We start from the raw sequence: 18,799 nt of genomic DNA, 5'->3' as shown, positions 1-18,799 counted from the left end.
CTAATTAAAAATCATGTTAACAATTTAATTCAAGAAATTGCAATCTTTTTAAAAATGTAGATGAGTATGGTAATTATGTCTTAAGTGGACATGTCAAAATAACTACCACTTGTTTTCTTAGAAACCTATGCCATTACTGGGGAAAGGTCATCAGCAGATGGAAGAGTTCCCATTTCTCAGATTTTTCTTTAATACAAGAGATGGAAGGCAGTGTTGATAATTACATTATTGTTAAGAAACCCGGCTGGTGCCAGGGCTCACTAGGCTAATCCTCCACCTGTGGCGCCGGTACTCTGGGTTCTAGTTCTGGTTGGGATGCCGGTTCTGTCCCGCTTGCTCCTCTTTCAGTCCAGCTCTCAGCTGTGGCCCAGGAAGGCAGTGGAGGATGGCCCAAATGCTTGGGTCCTGCATCCGCATGGGAGACCAGGAGGAAGCACCTGGCTCCTGGCTTCGGATTGTAGTGTGCCGGCTGTAACGGCCATTTGGAGGGTGAACCAACTGAAGGAATACCTTCTCTCTGTCTCTCTCTCTCTCTCTCACTGTCTAACTCTACCTGTAAAAAAAAAAAAAAAAAAAAAAGAAAAGAAAAGAAAAAAAAAAGAAACCCAAAGCCTAGATTAAAATCACAGGGGTGGGGCCAGCACTGTGGCGCAGTGGGTTAACACCCTGACCTGCACTACTAGCATCCCATATGGGCACCAGTTCGAGACCCAGCTGCTCCACTTCCAATCCAGCTTTCTGCTGTGGCCTGAGAAAACAGTAGAAGATGGCCCAAGTCCTTGGGCCTCTGCACCCACTTGGGAGACCCAGAAGTTCCTAGCTCCTGGTTTCTGATTGGTGCAGCTCTAGCCGTTGCGGCCAGATGAGGAGTGAACCAGCAGATGGAAGACCTCTCTCTCTCTCTCTCTCTTTTTGCCTCTCCTGTCTCTGTGTAACTCTGACTTTCAAATAAATAAAAAAAAATTATAGGAGTATGTTGGAAGTAGGTGCTGGAAAAATCTTCAAACTCAGAAGTAGCTTTTGTAGAATGGCAAGAAGAAAAAGCAAGGCTGAAAACAGTCTTAATTAAAATTTTCCATGTCTTCTCATAGCAGTAGATTATAGCCTAATGCACGTGCGCATACACACACATACACACACACAGATTACAATACCAAACTTCTTGACCAGAGTGAACATACTCCTTTGAAAGATATACGATTTCTAATGAATATGCTGTAGCAGGAGCAAGGTCCTCATTGTTCTGGTATGTGGCAATCCTGTAGCATGATGCCAGCCCCTAACCTACTTATCCTAAAGCAAGGATTATCAGTCAACACTTGCTGTTTCTAGAAAGATGATGTACCAGGAAACAGACATATATATATATATATATATATATATATATATATATATATATATATATTGTTCTTAACTATTTATTGCTTTTGGGAGAAACATAAATCCTTTGCTGTACTTGAAGTTATTAGACCTCCACTGGGAAGAATATATTTCTACCACCCCACTGATACTGGACTTGATCTATGTGACTAAATGGCAAATGGGATATAATTGGATGTGACATAGGCATGACTGCCCGCAAGTTTTAAGAGCCACTGAAGATTTAAGAGCTGGCATCTTGCTCTTTCCAACTGCTACACACACACAACATCATTTTCCAAATAGGAACTGCTTCTTTAGTCTGGCTTGGAAGAAAAGAGCTGAAGCTGACCTGAAGCCACCAACATATGATGGGAGTAGGAAATAATCTGTTGTCTTTGCAAGCCAATGAGATTTTAAAATGGTCATTGCTGCATAATTTAGCAAAAACCTAACATAATCACACTTACAAACTTAAATAGTTTTTAAATAACTTTATAAGACTGCCATTCAAAGCTATTTCATTTGAAGTATTATCAAATCTGTAAATCATTTCTTTCCTTCCTATTTTATGACTTACTCTATTCCTTACAATATTAGCCATCTTTCTCATGCATGAGTTCTGTGTCTAGAACAGAGAAAGATTTACCCTCTGAGCATTTAATAAATTAAACCTATATTTTTGAATCATATTATCTATCATCTTTTTCTACTGTACAGAGCTCTATGGTTCTACTAGAGAAAGATGGAAAATCGGATATATGTACCCAAATACAGAACCATTATGTTCAAATAAACAATCATTGTGGATACTTTTTTAAATTTTCCTTCTTTTTTTTTTTTTAATTTGACAGGCAGAGTTAGACAGTGAGAGAGAGAACAGAGAGAAAGGTCTTCCTTCCGTTGGTTCACCCCCCCCCCCAAATGGCTGCTATGGCCTGCACACTGCCATCCTCCACTGCCTTCCTGAGCCACAGCAGAGAGCTGGACTGGAATAGGAGCAACCAGGACAGAATCTGGTGCCCATATGGGATGCTGGTGCCACAGGCCGAGGATTAGCCAAGTGAGCCACAGCGCTGGCCCCTATTTTCCTTCTTTTTTAAAAATATATTTATTTGAGAGTCAAAGAGAAACAGAAAGAAAGACAGAATAAGAGAGAAAAAGAAGGAAATAGATAGGGACTCATATCCCCTGGTTCAAGATCAAATGCCTACAATGGTTGAGGCCTAGCCAGGCTACATCAGGGAACCAAGAACTCATCCAGGTTTTCCACCCAGGTACCACAGACCGATTTACTTGAGCCATCAGATTGCCACACAGGGACAACATTGGCAAGAAAATGGGATTGGGAATAGAGGTGGGACTTGAACCCAGATGCTCAGTACTGGAATGAGTATCTTTAATGGTGTCTTAATGGCTATGCCAAAAGCTGGCCGTTTGGATGTAATTCATTCTACAACCTACAGTTTATTGCCAGTTTGTGAAGATTTAATCATTTTAAACTATTTAATGGGTCATTTTCCAGACAAAAGCTATTCTACCTTCATAGTTCAGCTTGTCATTTCTCTAGGTAATCTTCAATTGCTCTAGTCATTGCAGGATAAAATTTGATTCCACTAATTTTTTACTTACTATTTTATTTAAAATGTTTTCACACCTAAGATCTGGGGGTTGGTAGGTTAAGCTGCCACTTGCAAAGCTGTATCACACATTGGAGTTACAGTTTGAATCCAGGCACCTCTGCTTCCTATGCAACTCCCTACTAATGTCCCTGGGAAAGCAGCAAAAGATGGTTCAAGTACTTGGGCCCCTGCCACCCATGTGGGAGACCCAGATGGAGCTCCAGGCATTGGACTGGTAGAATCCTGGCCATTTAGGCCATTTGGGGAGTGAACCTGTGGTTGGAAGATCTCTCTTTCTTTGTGTATTTCCCTCCTTCTCTGTCATTTTGTATTTCAAATAAAATAAAAATAAATCTTAAAAAGAAAAGATTCAGGAGCTGAATTAATGATTTTGATTAGTTTTGAAAATCCAGGACTCCTTGGGAAATTTTCTTGCTTTATTCTGTTTTATCCTTTTCCTTTATATTCAGTTCTTTTCTCTCCCCAAAAACCTTTATTACAATTGCTTAATAAGTGTCTTTTAGGAATATATATCATGACTTCAGATTCATATATGACTTTGATTTATATGGAAAAACCCAATCCACCATTGGTGATAATATAAACTGGTGCAGCCACTGTGGAAGGCAGTATGGAGACCTACAATAGGACCCAGCCATTCCACTCCTAGAAATTTACCCAAAGAAAATGAAATCAGCATATGAAAATTCTAAGCCCAACTTGTTCTTTCACTTCTCTATTCTCTTCAAGGTAGGGAACTAATTCTATTATAAAGGAATCTGTAGGATGCACAATTTAATCTTTAGACCTTATAAGAGATGGCTAACATTTTTCTGTAATAGCATAGCCAAAATAAGAACTTAACTAATAATCTCATAGCTAGATTCACATCGCCATCAGCGAAGTATACAGTAAGTAAAAAAAAACCTACCTTTCAGACCAAAGGGAAAGAAAGTTTTAAAGTGAGAATATAATTTTCCTCATGGGCATTGTCTACCTTAGAAAAACTACTACAGAACATGCCTGTGACTATAGACTTGTAGTTCAGGCCACCAAAGATTAGAGATGGGACACGGGCACTCCCTTGACTTGCATCGTCTGGTCTGCTTTAACACAAACCAGGAGGAAAAGAAAGCTAGGCATCAGAAGCAATGGGTGGCAGGCCTATTAATGGCTGATCTGTACAGTGATCTGCCCTCAAGGAGACCCAACAGGCCAGTCCACTGCAGTGGCTTTCAATGTGGTAAGCCTGGGCTTCAGCAGAGGTCAGCTTGTGAAGAGCCCTGGCAGCTCTGCCAAGAGTTGGATCACTGGAAATGGACCTGCCCTGGAATCGAAGGATGCCCAGGTCAGAGCCACAGATCTTATTGGCTCTAAGCTGAAAAGCCCTTCACTCAGCCCAACTTCCAAAGTGACCACTGCAGTTGAGGGGACAGCCAAGTAGGGTCAGCAACATTGCAGGCAGAACTGTAAATTTCTTGTTAGAGATGCCCCCTGCCTTTACCTGGCCAGCTCTCCTCCAAGGCCAGCCAAGTAATGAAAGTCAACAGAGTGCCTTCCCCTAGGAGGTTCACACCTCCCCTAGGATATACCCCATGTGAAGAGATAGATAGGTCTGGGCCTCTTAACTTACAAGGCCTAAAGCCCAACAGATTATTATCAAGCCCCTTCTATCAGGTTCTATTTGCCTCTCAATCAGAAAAATTACTTGTAGCTTAGACAGCACCTTTCTTAGCTCCTCTAATAATGACTCTGTCCTTTGTTCTAGACCCTGTCTAGTCCACTTGGGCCTCATTCCTTTGTAATCATAACTTCTACTCTACCACCAATGGCTCTACTCCCAACCTGTGTGTACTGATGGTCCTCTTCCCCACTTAATGCTGTATAATTGTTCAGACCTGGTTAAGGCCACTCTTAGGATCATTGGTTACTATCCTCAACCTGTCTTTTATGACCTTGTCTAAATATGATCAGAGTCGGGGAACTTGGAAGGCTTCCATAGCCTTGGCAACTCATGACGAGAGCCTAGGGTGGTTACTGGCGCCATAAACTAGAGTGTCAATTTGTTGGGTCAACAACAGGAGCCACTGTGCGCTTGCTCCTGATGTGGGATCTCTGTCCTTAATGTACTGTACATTTTGATTTAATGCTATAACTAGTACTCAAACAGTATGTTTCACTTTGTGTTTCTATGTGGGTGCAAACTGTTGAAGTATTTATACTAAATTGATCTTCTGTATATAAATAGAATTGAAAATGAATCTTGATGTGAATGGAAGGGGAGAGGGAGCGGGAGAGGGGAGGGTTGCGGGTGGGAGGGAGGTTGTGGGAGGGGGAAGCCATTGTAATCCATAAGCTGTATACTGGAAATTTATATTCATTAAATAAAAGTTAAAAAAAAAAAAAAGAAAATGTTCCATAGGACAAAAGTTTAAAAAAAAAAAAAAGAGTGATCTGTAACTCCATGTTTCTTGCAGCTCAATTCACAATAGCTAAGATATGGAATCAACCCAGATGTCTGTCAACTGAAGACTAGATAAAGAAATTATGGCAAATGTACACCATGGAATATTATACAGAGATAATAAAAATAAATCCTGTTGTTTGCAACACGATGGATGCAACTCAAAAACACTATACTTAATGAAATTAGCCAGTCCCAAAAGGACGAATACTATATGTTCTCCCTGGTCTGTGGTAACCAATAGAGCACCTAAAAGGTAATCTATAGAAGTGAAATTGACACTTTGAGGTGTGATGACTTTGAACAGCCCTTGCCTCAACTGTTTAGGAACACTTTTTTAAAAGTACTATTTGTTTAACTGTTTACTTAGTGTGGGGTTAATCTTATGTGTATAAAGTTAGTTGAAAATAGATCTTACTAAAAAATAAGAATAGGAATAGGAGAGGGAGGAGGAAGCACAGGTGGGAGAAAGGACAGGATGGGGAGAATCACAGTGTTTCTAAATTTGCATATATGAAATGCTTGAGGTCTGTATACCTTAAATATCTTAAATAAAAATGTTATATACTACAGGCCCATGTTGGTTAATGCACATCAGATTTGTTCATGACTATTCTATGGTATCTCATGACATATATCAGTCCCATTTTACCTATCAAGTCCCTTTATAAACATACTGAAGGTATCTGCAATGTCTTACTATCAAAAGCAAAGTCGGCCGGCGCCGTGGCTTAACAGGCTAATCCTCCTCCGTAAGGCGCCGGCACACTGGGTTCTAGTCCCGGTTGGGGCGCTGGAATCTATCCCGGTTGCCCCTCTTCCAGGCCAGCTCTCTGCTATGGCCCGGGAAGGCAGTGGAGGATGGCCCAAGTCCTTGGGCCCTGCACCCGCATGGGAGACCAGGAGAAGCACCTGGCTCCTGGCTTCGGATCAGCGCAATGCGCCGGCCGCAGCAGCCATTGGAGGGTGAACCAACGGCAAAAAAAGGGAGACCTTTCTCTCTGTCTCTCTCTCTCTCTCACTATCCACTCTGCCTGTCCAAAAAAAAAAAAAAAAAAAGCAAAGTCAAGATGTACTAGTTACTGCATTTCCCTTGAAATCATTGTGGCAGAAGTGGAAATTCAGCAGTGCAAAGTTCAGTGTCATTAGGGATACTAAACTCCACTCAATTAATCTACAGAATTTTGCTACCAATTCATACTCTTGTATGTACTCATATTCTTGCCAGCACTTAAAAGTATATATATATAACCTTCTTATTTTGATCTATTGGATAGGTATAAAGTGATATCACATTGTTTTACTGTATTTTTCTCTTTGCTAATTGTGTCAGATATTGTTGAGTACTATTTTAAATTCCCTTCAGTTATATATATATATATATATATATATATATATATATATATATATAATGATTTCTTGTTTAATATAAGGTAACCTAATGTTGAGGTTTTGGTGTTTCCAGACACACATATAGTGATTTTTAAAATTATTTATACCTGATTTGCATGTTTCTCTACTTTTTGGAGAAGCATTAGTTTAACACTTCAGTTATCTATATCTCTTAACATTTTTGTATGCTCTCTACAACTTTATTTTTCCTTTTTTAAAATTACTCATTTAAAATTATTGTTACAGACTGTATATTTGTGTCTCCTTTCCCAAAATTTGTATTTTGAAGTCCTAATCCTCATGAGGCTATATCTGGAGATGTGACTTCTAAGGATGTACTTAAAGTTACAAGATGCCACAAAGGTGGGGACCTGAAACACAGATTTAGTGCAAATAGAATTTGAATTCTTTCTGTTTATGTACAAAGAGCTCATTTAAATACAGCAAGATGATAGCTACCTACAGTCAAAGTCAACAGCCCTCATAATACACTGACCATACTCACTCCTTCATCTGGCCATAGAACAGTGAGAAAATAAATGTCTGCTGTTTCTCTCAGTCTGTAGAATTTTGTAATGGTATCCCATCAGATTAATAAAAGTAAAATTTCTTCTAATCAAGATTTTGTTTTCACTGCAAATGTTTCTATGATTACATCAGATCTTAGAAAAAAAGCCCTATCTTATGATCTAAGGTATATTAGGATGAAAATGTTGCAGTATGTGTCAGGTGTACTTACATGGAAATTTTGAATTAGCAACAAAATCAATGTGTGTCTTTATCTGTTTCAGCAAAAGTTTCTATAAACCAAAATACTTTCTCCTCTCTATCAAAATTTTATTTATGCCAAAATATCCTGCTACTTAAGTTTTTTAAAAACATTGTTCTAAATGCTCCACAGCTTGGTATGCAAAATTATTCTCTAATTGATTCATGTGTGGGCTTTGTCATAATTATAATATCCACAAATCCATAGGGCATGTCAGATATGTATATTTACTTTCCCCAATAACTAAACTAGTTATTCATAAAAATTGATATTTGATGAAAACTAATATATAATTGTTTGATTATTATTAATCTATACCATAGGCATATCAATATATAGATTTTGATTCAACAATATATGAAAATCTAACTGAAAACTTATATACTTGTATTGTGAGATGCAAAATGGCATTATTTAGTTTTCATTTGATTGTTTTTACAACTAATATCTTTCCCTTTATTAGACTTGATGGTCTGTGTCTAAAGCTTATATTGCAATACTTTGTAGCTAAAATATTTTGCACTTGACTTAAAATAGAGATTAAATATTCTGTACAGGGGCTGGCACTGTGGCACAGCTGGTTAACGCCCTGGCCTGAGGCTCTGGCATCCTATATGGGCACTGGTTCTGGTCCTGGCTGCTCCTCTTCCTATCCAGCTCTCTGCTGTGGCCTGGCAAGGCAGTGGAGGATGGCCCAAGTCCCTAGGCCCCTGCACCCATGTGGGAGAGCTGGGGGAGGCTCCTGGCTCCTGGTTTCAGATCGGCACGGCTCCTGCCGTTGCAGCCAACTGGAGAGTGAACCATCGGATGGAGGACCTCTCTCTCTCTCTCTCTGTCTTTCTCTCCTCTCTCTTTGTGTGGCTCTTTCAAATAAATAAATAAATCTTTAAAAATATTCTGTACATTACTATGTGTAAATATTATTTTTGAACAAAAGTTAAACAGAAATATTGATCTTGTAATTACTCAAAGCTAAAAAGTGATCTCAGAAAATTCTTACAGCCAAATTAATTTATTATGAAAGTTTTCTTTCTTTTAAATTCAAATCAAAGAGCATCAGAGGATTCATAGCTCTGAACTTACTTACAAAATCCTGCCTGTAAGCACCCACAGAAAATTTCCATAGAGGAGTTTCATAGCTTCTTGGGATTCTTCCTATAACTTATTACTCAATTAAAAGTAAAAAACACCTATTTCAGTATTTTTATAGAAATACATCAAATCACAATTCAAGAAGTTAATGGAAAACACAATCTTGAAAAACAGATAAGGAATATCTTTCTCTGTTTTCTTTTCTCTCTCTCTCTCTTCCATTATTTCTGATAGCTCACCTGATGATTATGTTGAATTCATAAAGGAAGTTGTAAATATTGCACAAAGACTCCATTTACTGAAATGAGAAAGCATATTTGAACACTTCAGAAGTGAGAAAATCCTTTTATTTTTATTTGCTAAAATCTCAACTCCTAATATTTGAACTTCTGTCGACAAAATAGCCATAATTTGTTAGCCAATACTTCCACTTGTTAAAACCTCCATAAAATAATGGGAGTACCTGTGCTAACGTGATGTGTCTCTAAATATAAAGTTTCATAGTTTCATTATTAATTTTGCTTATTTCTTTGTATATACTTTGAACAAATGTCTGTGAGCAGGCTTCTAAACACCAACATAAAGGAGCTTACTTATAATAAGAGACAACTTAATAATCGAATTTAGCTTTCAAACTCACAAAACCAAGTTCCCTGTACGTGTATTGCTTCAGAGGAAACTGAGCATGCAGAAGTAGTTACTCCTACATCTGTGACCTTCATTGATTAATCATGGTAATCCTGCAGATGATTTAAGGGATCGTGTCCTCCAAAGAGAGGACAGAAAGGTCTGCTACATGGAAACACAGTGCACACAGGAGAAAAATGCAAAGGATTGAAGGTACCCTAACTTCAGTTGTCATTTGAGATTTGTTTCTCAGAGAGAAGAAACATTTCTCAATATAAACTTTCAGGTGTAAAATGGAAACTGTCTTAAATTGTTTAATATCAACTATCAAATACTGGTTTTATAGTACTTTCAGTTCAAGCACTTTCCCAAGGCACACATGCAGCTTAAAGAACTATACTACTGACTTGATGCGAAACACAATGCCTTGTATTTGCCTCACCTCTCCATCCAGAATGTGAAATTTCCTAAGGTGTCAGTGTTAACTATGCTCTCTTGCACAGATCCCACCAAGCACACAACACAGATAGAGCAGCAATTTGCTCACTCAAGTTACCACAGTTAATCAACAAGCTTATTCAAAACAGACAGGAAGAGAGCAATGCAGTGTTATGGGTTAAACTATGTTCCCCCAGTATTCATTTCTTGAAGTAATGACCCCCAGTACCCTGGTATACAGCATATTTGGAGTTAAGGTATTTAAAGAGGTGATGAAGTAAAAATGAGGATGTTAGGGTTCTCCCCAAATCCTATATGACTAGTGTCCTTAGAAGAGGAAATCAGACACAGAGACACCAGAGATGCAAGGCACAGAGAAAAAACCATGTGAAGACACCATGAGAAGCAGCAAAAAGACAGGGAAAGGGTCCGCAAGAGAAAACTAACCTGGCAATACCTGCACCATGGATTTTTAGCCTCCAGAACTGAGATAGGTGTCTTCTAATTGTTTAAGCCATCCAGTCTGTGACACTCTGTTTTGGCACTCCCAGAGAACTAATACAGGCAAAAGAAAAAAAGAAAGAAAATGTTTGTATCGAACATCAAATGTTCAAAATATTTTCTAATGCACTATACTGTGCTTGTTTGATAAGTAATTACCTTTGAAAGTGACACTTTGGTGTGGTTCAGCAAATGTCAGTATATCATGGGGTGAAGCCACTCCCTGTGACAGCAGCATCCCATATAGGTGTTTGTTCATGTCCCAGCTGCTCCTCTTACTCTATTACCAAGTCCCTGGTAATGTTCTAGGAAAAGCAGTAGGAGATTGCCCAGGTGGTTGGGCTTCTGCCAACCACATGGGAGACCCTGATGAAGCTCCTGGATCCTGGCTTTGGCTTGGTCGAGCACTGGCAGATGCAGCCATTTGAGGAGTGAACCAGTGGATGGAAGATCTCTCTCGCTCTCACTCTCGCACTCCCTCTTTCTCTGTAACTCTAACGTTCAAAATAAATAAATCATTAAATAACAAATATGCTACTACATTGTTATAAATTTAGGATTGTAGTTAATATATGTTTTCTCAATTAAAATGATTATATATGAACTCTTTTTACATTTAAAATGTATGTATTTATGTATCTAAGAAACAGAGAGACAGTGGAAGGAGAGGAAGAGAGAGAAAGCTTTTTCCGTTTCCTAACTTGCTATCCTAATGCCTGCAGTGGTCCTATCTGGTCAAGGCCAAAGCAGGGAGCAAAGAACTCAACCCAGATATTCCACGTGGATAACAGGGGTCCAATCAATTGAGCTCTCCTCCAGGATCTGGAACTGGAGCCAGGATTTGAACCCAGATACTCTAATGTAGAGTACATACATCTTCACTGCTAGGCTAAATGCTGGTTCCTGTGCATTTTTTAAGATTATTACCTGATCTGGCCAGCGCCGTGGCTTAACAGGCTAATCCACCTTGCGGCGCCAGCACACCGGGTTCTAGTCCTGGTTGGGGCGCCGGATTCTATCCCGGTTGCCCTTCTTCCAGGCCAGCTCTCTGCTATGGCCCGGGAAGGCAGTGGAGCCCAAATCCTTGGGCCCTTGGGCCCTGCACCCGCATGGGAGACCAGGAGAAGCACCTGGCTCCTGGCTTTGGATCAGCGCGGTGCACCGGCCGCAGCGGCCATTGGAGGGTGAACCAATGGCAAAAAGGAAGACCTTCCTCTCTGTCTCTCTCTCTCTCTCTCACTATCTACTCTGCCTGTCAAAAAAAAAAAAAAAGACTATTACCTGATCTGAAGGAGCTGGGGAGTATAGTTCTGAGGATAAGACATAACCCAAAAGGCAATCTATATACTTAGGATATATACATAATATAAGACAGGTAGAATGAAAGTGTTCTGTGATTCCAGAAGAAGTCACAAAGGCACAATTTATTTAATCCCTAGTACAATTTGTAATCAGTTAAACCACAACAGACACTGAACTAACCTCTTCACATTTATGAGCTCATTTAAAAAGCATATGATTTATCAGAGCTGGACATTAAAATCTCTTATATTGAAATAATTTAAGTGGAAACTCAGAGATTAAGGAATTTTCTTGAGACCACACAGCTGGTAAGTGGCAATCAGGATGTTAACTGAGGTTAATCTGGTAACAGAGCCTATTTATTTAAATTTCCTGCTAGCTAGAGATTCAGTACCCTAATGCTTTAAATACTCATAGGGAAAACTTGTATTTTTTCAGATATCTTCCAATGTCTTAATGTGAAAAATGAAAGGGATTTATATCCTCAATTCATCCCAGTCCTATTATGTATGCTTATTGTTATATAATTCATCATCATGAAATAATGCTAAAATCAGGAAAATATGCTCAAGTTTGACTTGTTCCAATTTCTTGCTTTATGCTGAAGAATCTGTATTTCAGGCAATTTACATGAGTCAGTCAGTTCAGAGAGTATAAGACAATGCTACTCCAAAGGCTTTTACTTTGTAATGACACAAGAGGCTAGCTACAGAACATTTAAAAAACAAATTAATTCATTGCTTCCTTCATTGAGAAAATGTTACTATGAAAATTATTACTAGGATTCCAACAATCCACGTAGAGGCTTAGTTATTTACATTTGAAGCATGATTCTTATTTTACGGTGGATAGTTAATAGTCTCAAACAGCAAGTCTGTTACAGCTCATACCTTGAATATCAGTGGAAGACAGTACTGCAATCTAAGTCCAGGCTTGCTTTCTCTTCTTTTTGCTTCACTATATAAATAACCAGAAAGAATTCGGTTCAAATTATAGTCCTTTACCTTATTAACTGTTAATTAAATGTATTAAATAAAAATTCATATTTTTACAGTTAACAAGTAACACTCATTTTATATACCAGGTTGTCAGGTAAATTCAAGATCATTAATATAAAATGTGACTCAGAATAAATACTACTAAACAGTAGCTAATATTAATATGTAAAATCCTTGGAGGAAAATTTCTTTAGAGCACATACAGCTCTGATTTAATCTATAGTGAAGATATTTACCAAACAGAACAAATTTTGCCTACAAAAGATCATTGAACTTCTAAAAAATACTTGGTCTTCCAAGAATAGTAACAGCATCAGGACAGTATCAGAAATGATATTGATAGAGGTAATTGTTGAAGCTACTATAAAAGAATGCAGTGCATAAAAACAGTAACAGTAATGATGAAAATTCTGTGTCTGCCAAAGATAGGATAAGTTGAGCTAGACTTATGCTCCTGTGGTAAAAAAAATTAAAACAAAGATTTTTATTTATTTTGAAGGACTATATATTGTTTTCAGATAACAGATGACAGCAAAAGATTGTGATCCCTGGGAGTAGGGAAACAAAGAAGACAAACCTTTGATTTGTTACAGATTTTTGTCTGGAAGCAATTTCTGATCATTGATGCAGTGAGAGACCTAAGAAGAAAATTGTAGTCTCACCATGTTGTGGAGAGAGAAATAAGAGTTCAGAGAAAATGAAAGCTGGAATGGGTGAAAATGAATTTCAGAAGAAAGGGAGGTAGGCAGAAAAACAACTTGCGGTGGATTCCTTATGAGCCTTGACTATGACATTCCATTAAGTTGAGCAAATTAAAAAAAGAACAACAACAAAAACAAAAAACAAAAATGAAAAACAAAGCAAAGAACTAGTAATTATCCCAAGTACTCACACAGAGCTTGAAAACATTTGAATTCTAATGTGTCAAAATGATCAGTCTTTCCTGAATACCCAGGGCGATCAGGAAAGACTAAGAAGTGTATGCTGCTATATTTAAACTATTTCTAAAGAAAGACTTCATTAGAACATTCTTTAAAACTTAAAAACAGTGCCAGAAAAAGCTGAGAACTGCTAAACACGTTAATCTCTTTAGAGCAAATTCCTCCCAGTCTCCGTCCATCTAGGCCTATGCCCACTTTGAGGAACTGTGGTCTATTTAAGTGAGTGCCTTCGGGAGATCCAAGCAGGGTGGCCAAGAACACCTTTCATCCAGGGCGGAGTATTTGTCCCTTTTGGGTTGCCGTCTTGTAGATCTGCTGTATTTCTGCTGAATCTGGGCCTGAATCTGTTACCAAATCCGAAAGAACCTAATGGCGCTGGAGACCATGGCTAGCCAAGGGAGAGCTAACTATGAAATTAAGAGCTATAAGAACAATGCCCTAAGCCCCGGGGAAATGAGGCAAAGAATAGGGCCTTCCACTCCGCAAACAGAAGCGAAAGCAGCAATTTTTTAAGCAGAGAAATGTGGAACTAAGTAATGAAGAAGCTGCCATGTTTGATAGTCTCTTCATGGACTCCTGCGTGAACTCTACCTCCGGGGGCGAGTGTACTCACAAGAGAGATGAGTTTGCCCTTGTATGGTTGTTCTGACCTGCAGTTAGCAAGCACACAGGAATTCTGGGAGCTGCTCTCCAAAGAGTCTAGTCCTCCAATAGACTAAGTTGTCAACATTTCAGGAGTAGTGGATGGTTTTGTGGAGTTTTTGAAGAGGAATGAGAATTGCACGTTACTGTTTGAAGCTGCCTGGGCTCTAGCAAGCATTGCCTCTGGAACGTCTCAGCTCATCAGAATTGTCATTGAAGCTGGGGCTGTCCTCATTTTCATGAAGACTATGAGGATGTACAGGAACTGGCATTCTGGGACCTGGGAAACAGCTGGAGACAGCTCTGTTTGCTGAGATTATGTCTTGAACTGCTCCATCCTGAATCCTTTAACACTACTTACCAAGTCCATGTGACTGATAATGACACGAATGCAGTCTGGGCCCGGTCAAACCTCTGTAGAGGGAAAAGTTGACCCCCAGAGTTTGCAACTGTCTCTCCTTGTTCGCCTGTACGTTCTTGACTACTCTTCAGCAGTGATTTGGACTTGCTGGCAATTACCTGCTGGGCCCTCTCTTATCAGCCTGCTGCCCCAGTAAGAAGATCCAGGCCATCATAGACTCTGGGGGTCTGTGAAAGATTGGTGGAGCTTCTAATGCAAAATGATCACAACATGGCTTCCCCTGCCCTGAGAGCAGTGGGTGATATCCTCACCAGAGTGACATCCAAGCCCAGATCAATCTCAACTATTCTGCTCTCCCCTGCCTCCTCCGCTTGCTGAGCCCTAAGGAATCCGTCTGGAAGGAGTCTTGCTGGACCATTTCAGATATCACTGCTGGCAACAGAAATTACTTACAGGCTGTCATAGATGTAAATATCTTCCCTGAGCAAAGCAGGTACCTGGTTTCCCTGGGCTACATCAAACTCCTGTGTGACTTGCTGATTAAAAGATTATGCAAGTGGGTTGGAAAACATCCTGCAGTTTGGAGAGCAAGAGGGCAAGTTCAGTGGCTCAGGAGTCTCCAGCACTACTGTGGTCTCATAGAGGAAGCCTGTGGCTTGGATAAAATTGAGTTTCTCCAGAGCCACAATAATCCAGAGATCTACCAGAAGGTCTTTGACTTCATTGAACACTATTTTGATGTAGAAGATAGTGATAGCTCCTGATTACCCAAGTGGATGAAATGCAACAGCAGTTCAGCTTCCAGCAGCCTGAGTCTCCCTTACAGGGCTTCCAGCTATAAAGTTTGCCTTCAGGGAGCAGAGTGGCCAGGGAGCACCATCAGCCAGCAGAAGAGCAGTAGGATGGCAAGAAGCCAGTCCCCAGTGTCAGCCACTGTATACCTCTGCTCTCCTGGAGACAGGTCTTGATCTGATCTGCCTCTTGCTGTGGAGAACACCCCCTCTGGACACACAGAACCATCTGAGGTCACATTTGGGTTTTATGACAAGAAGGGGATGTGTTTAGTTTTCCTCTTTGCACTATATTTTGGCTGCACACATGTCTTTAACCCAGGAGCCCAGAAGTAGAGAAAGGAGGACTGAGGTAATCATCGCCTTTCTTTTTTTTTTTCTCTTTGTCTTTGGTGGTGAATACCCTCCCTTTTATCTTCTTCAGTCATTCTTCTTAGTTGTCTGTCCTGATTGTATAACTCTTATATTGGATGCTTGAGCAGATGGAATGTTTCAGAGGTGGCAGGTGGGAGGGCAGAAGAAGAGAGAAATCCGAAGTGTTGTTGATCAGACAGAATATTAGTCTATTATGCTTGAATTATTTAATTTTTTCTTTTGCACATTCTTTCTTGTATTAAGTTTGCTGTTTCCAAGATCCATGAGTTTCTCATTTTAGGAATCCTGGCTGTCAGCATTGTTTGGGACTAGAGGCTGATGGGGAGGCCAACAGGAGACAAAGGCCTCTTCCCATCCTCCTACCCTTTGCCCAGATCTCTTTAGCTCAGAAGACCCCTCACTCTCCTGGGGTCCCTGTCCTCATGGAGGGGAGGGGAGGAAGACAGGCCTTTTGTCATAGTTTCTCCATGTGTAGCTACTGATCCCATGTTTCCTATCCACCTTCCAAATGGTCAAACTCAACCTCATATGTTTGTTTGAAAATTCCCCACAGAGTGGAATGAACCTCTGAAAAGACTGTATTTTCTCCTGAGCTCAAGACAGGGGCATGCAGGTCTTCATCTCCTGAGGAAAAAGCCCTTGCTGCAGGGACCCATCAATCACAGAGAGGAGGCGGGAGTGAGAGTGGCATGTATTGGGATAGTCAGGGATCCCTGCCTTTGGCCTTTCTTTTTCTTCTTCCATAGTGGGATCATGTGTATTTTACTTCCGAAAGAGAGAATGTCAAAAAGTTCTGCATTTTTTTATATTCTATATATTAGGTAGGCTGATCTTAATTGGTCACATCAGCAAGAACTGTCTATAACTTCTGTAAGTAGGACATCATAAGGAAGACCAGCAAGAGATGTGGAAGCTCCCTCCCTCAGGAGGCCTGGGCTTGGTCCTTTTCCTCCCCACCTGGGTTCTGAGCTACTACCTGGGATGGATTCTCAGCTGAGGAACCTTCATAAAACAAGTTAGCCTAGTGTTAATTTTCCCAGTACTTGCAGGGAGCAAAGATGGCCTCAGGGCCTGGTGAACTCCACCAATCCAGTCCTTCCTGCTGAGCATCCTGCTGGAGAGCAGTCTGCTTTTTCAATCCAGTTTCAGAGACCATTGTCCACATATATTATCACGTCTGGCTGCCTCTCAATGATTACCAACTCCCAGTCTCCCAGGAGGGCAAGAAGCAGGAGGTTTTTTTTTTTTTTTTTTTTTTGAACCTACAGAAATATTCTACAGTTCAATGAAAAGCACTCCTATCCCCACATCATCCTTGCACATTTCTTTTTTTTTAATTAAACTTTTATTTAATGAATATAAATTTCCAAAGTACGGCTTATGGGTTACAATGGCTTCCCCCTCCCAAAACTTCCCTCCCACCCACAACCCTCCCCTTTCCTGCTCCCTCTCCCCTTCCAATCACATCATGATTCATTTTCAATTCTTTTTATATACAAAAGATCAGTTTAGTATATATTAGGTAGCGATTTCAACAGATCCTTGCACATTTCTTTATTTAGAAATTTAGCAATTTATTTAGCAATTTAAAACCTACTTTGTACATTCCAGGCAACAGTTAAGTTCTGACATTGGCTCTAGACTCTCAGTGTGAAACATGTCCATCCTGCCTTACCAACTGTTCCTCCAAGATCTACTATGGCTTTAGATGTGAGTCGTGTCCCAGATAGATTACTCTTGGTCACCTGGCTGCTGCTTAAAGTAGGTTTTCTCTAAGGAATGCAAAGTATGCAAGCTGTGTATGGGACAGTGTGGCCTCTTAAGAGAAAGGTGGCCTGTAAGAGCTTCTCTTGGAGTCTTCCCCAAAGCATGTCTCCCATTATCTTCTTCAAACCCTCTTTCAGTCTGCAGGTGAAGTTCCTCCAGCACAGTAAGTTCATCTGTTGTATCTGCTCCTCTCCTTTGGCTATCTTACAAAGAGCCACTCTTCATGAACAGCTCCCTTCTGGACATCAGGTCCTGGGGTCAAAAGCTTTATGGTTTCTGCTAGGGGAGGGGATCACTGGCCTGTTGCAGAGAATAACCCAAGTCAAGGCATATTTTTACAATGCTCCTTTTTGGACCTATTACTCATATATCCATTTTGAGATCTCTGAAGGTGTAGCGGTATCTAGGCATGGATTAAGAGGACAACAGGCCTTTCCCCAGCTAATGAGTTCAAATACTATTCTGAACAGTGCCAGCTAATCTTTATTGCCAAACTCTGTAAGTACCCTACCCTTGATTATCCTCTCTAGTACCAACAGAGTTTCTGGTTTTAGAAATCTTTCTTCGTTTCCCAGCTGTTCCCAGTGACAGTCTGGTCTTGACATTACCTGCAATCTTCTGGTAAAACCACATAGGCTTCATACTTACATGGCCAGCCTGGGTACTTGGGTCACTGGACACAGATGACCCATCCAAGGAGTATGTGTTGATGACCTCAGCTTTCCGGGATCTTTGGTGCATACCCCTTTACCTAGACTCCTTAGATCTACGTGTTGATTCTTTTGCCCTGCAGCCTGTCTGCCAGGATCCCTATTTTTTGGAGCTGAGCTACACAGAATCTAAGTGCTGTTGCATCTATTTAAGGGAGAACAAAAAGAGGTTCTTTCTGTTGCTCTCAAGCCAAACCAGTTTAAAATGAATACTGTCTAGTGGGGTTACTGTATCTCCATATTGTTCATATCTACTTGATTTCTTCTTACACGCTGGAGCTAAAGCTGTTTCTCGAAAGCTAGAGGAGAGGAAGGCCTTGCAATACTACCCTCCTCATGCCCCAGGTCCCACTTTGAAGGCTCTAGCTCTTTTGTTCAGTTCTCATCTTTTCTCCCCTCAACCACACAGCATGGTCTCCATCATCTTGGTTAATTCTCAGTGGATTCATCTTATGGACTCTGATTCTGAATTCTTAATTGAAGGCAGGGAACCAGTTTCTCTGGGTATGTGCAGGCATTCCTGGACTGAGGAAGGAAGACAGACTGCCTAGGGTCTCCTAGGAGTGTGCATGTCTGCTTCCTTGAAGGTAGAGAGGGACATAAGTCTGTTTTACTATTTAATTTGATTTATTCATCCTAGTTTTATTA

General features: G+C 40.2%; 1 pseudogene; it reads left to right on the top strand.

Moving 5' to 3' along the window:
- Nucleotides 1-13,871: 13,871 nt before the first annotated feature.
- LOC133764356 (importin subunit alpha-7-like) lies at nucleotides 13,872-15,349 on the top strand (annotated as a pseudogene).
- Nucleotides 15,350-18,799: the final 3,450 nt, after the last annotated feature.

The sequence above is a fragment of the Lepus europaeus genome, chromosome 7 (genome assembly GCF_033115175.1).
Source record: "Lepus europaeus isolate LE1 chromosome 7, mLepTim1.pri, whole genome shotgun sequence".
NCBI classification, from domain to species: Eukaryota; Metazoa; Chordata; class Mammalia; order Lagomorpha; family Leporidae; genus Lepus; species Lepus europaeus.
The sequence above is the reverse complement of the archived record's forward strand: the minus strand, read 5'-3'. Positions and strand labels throughout refer to the sequence as shown.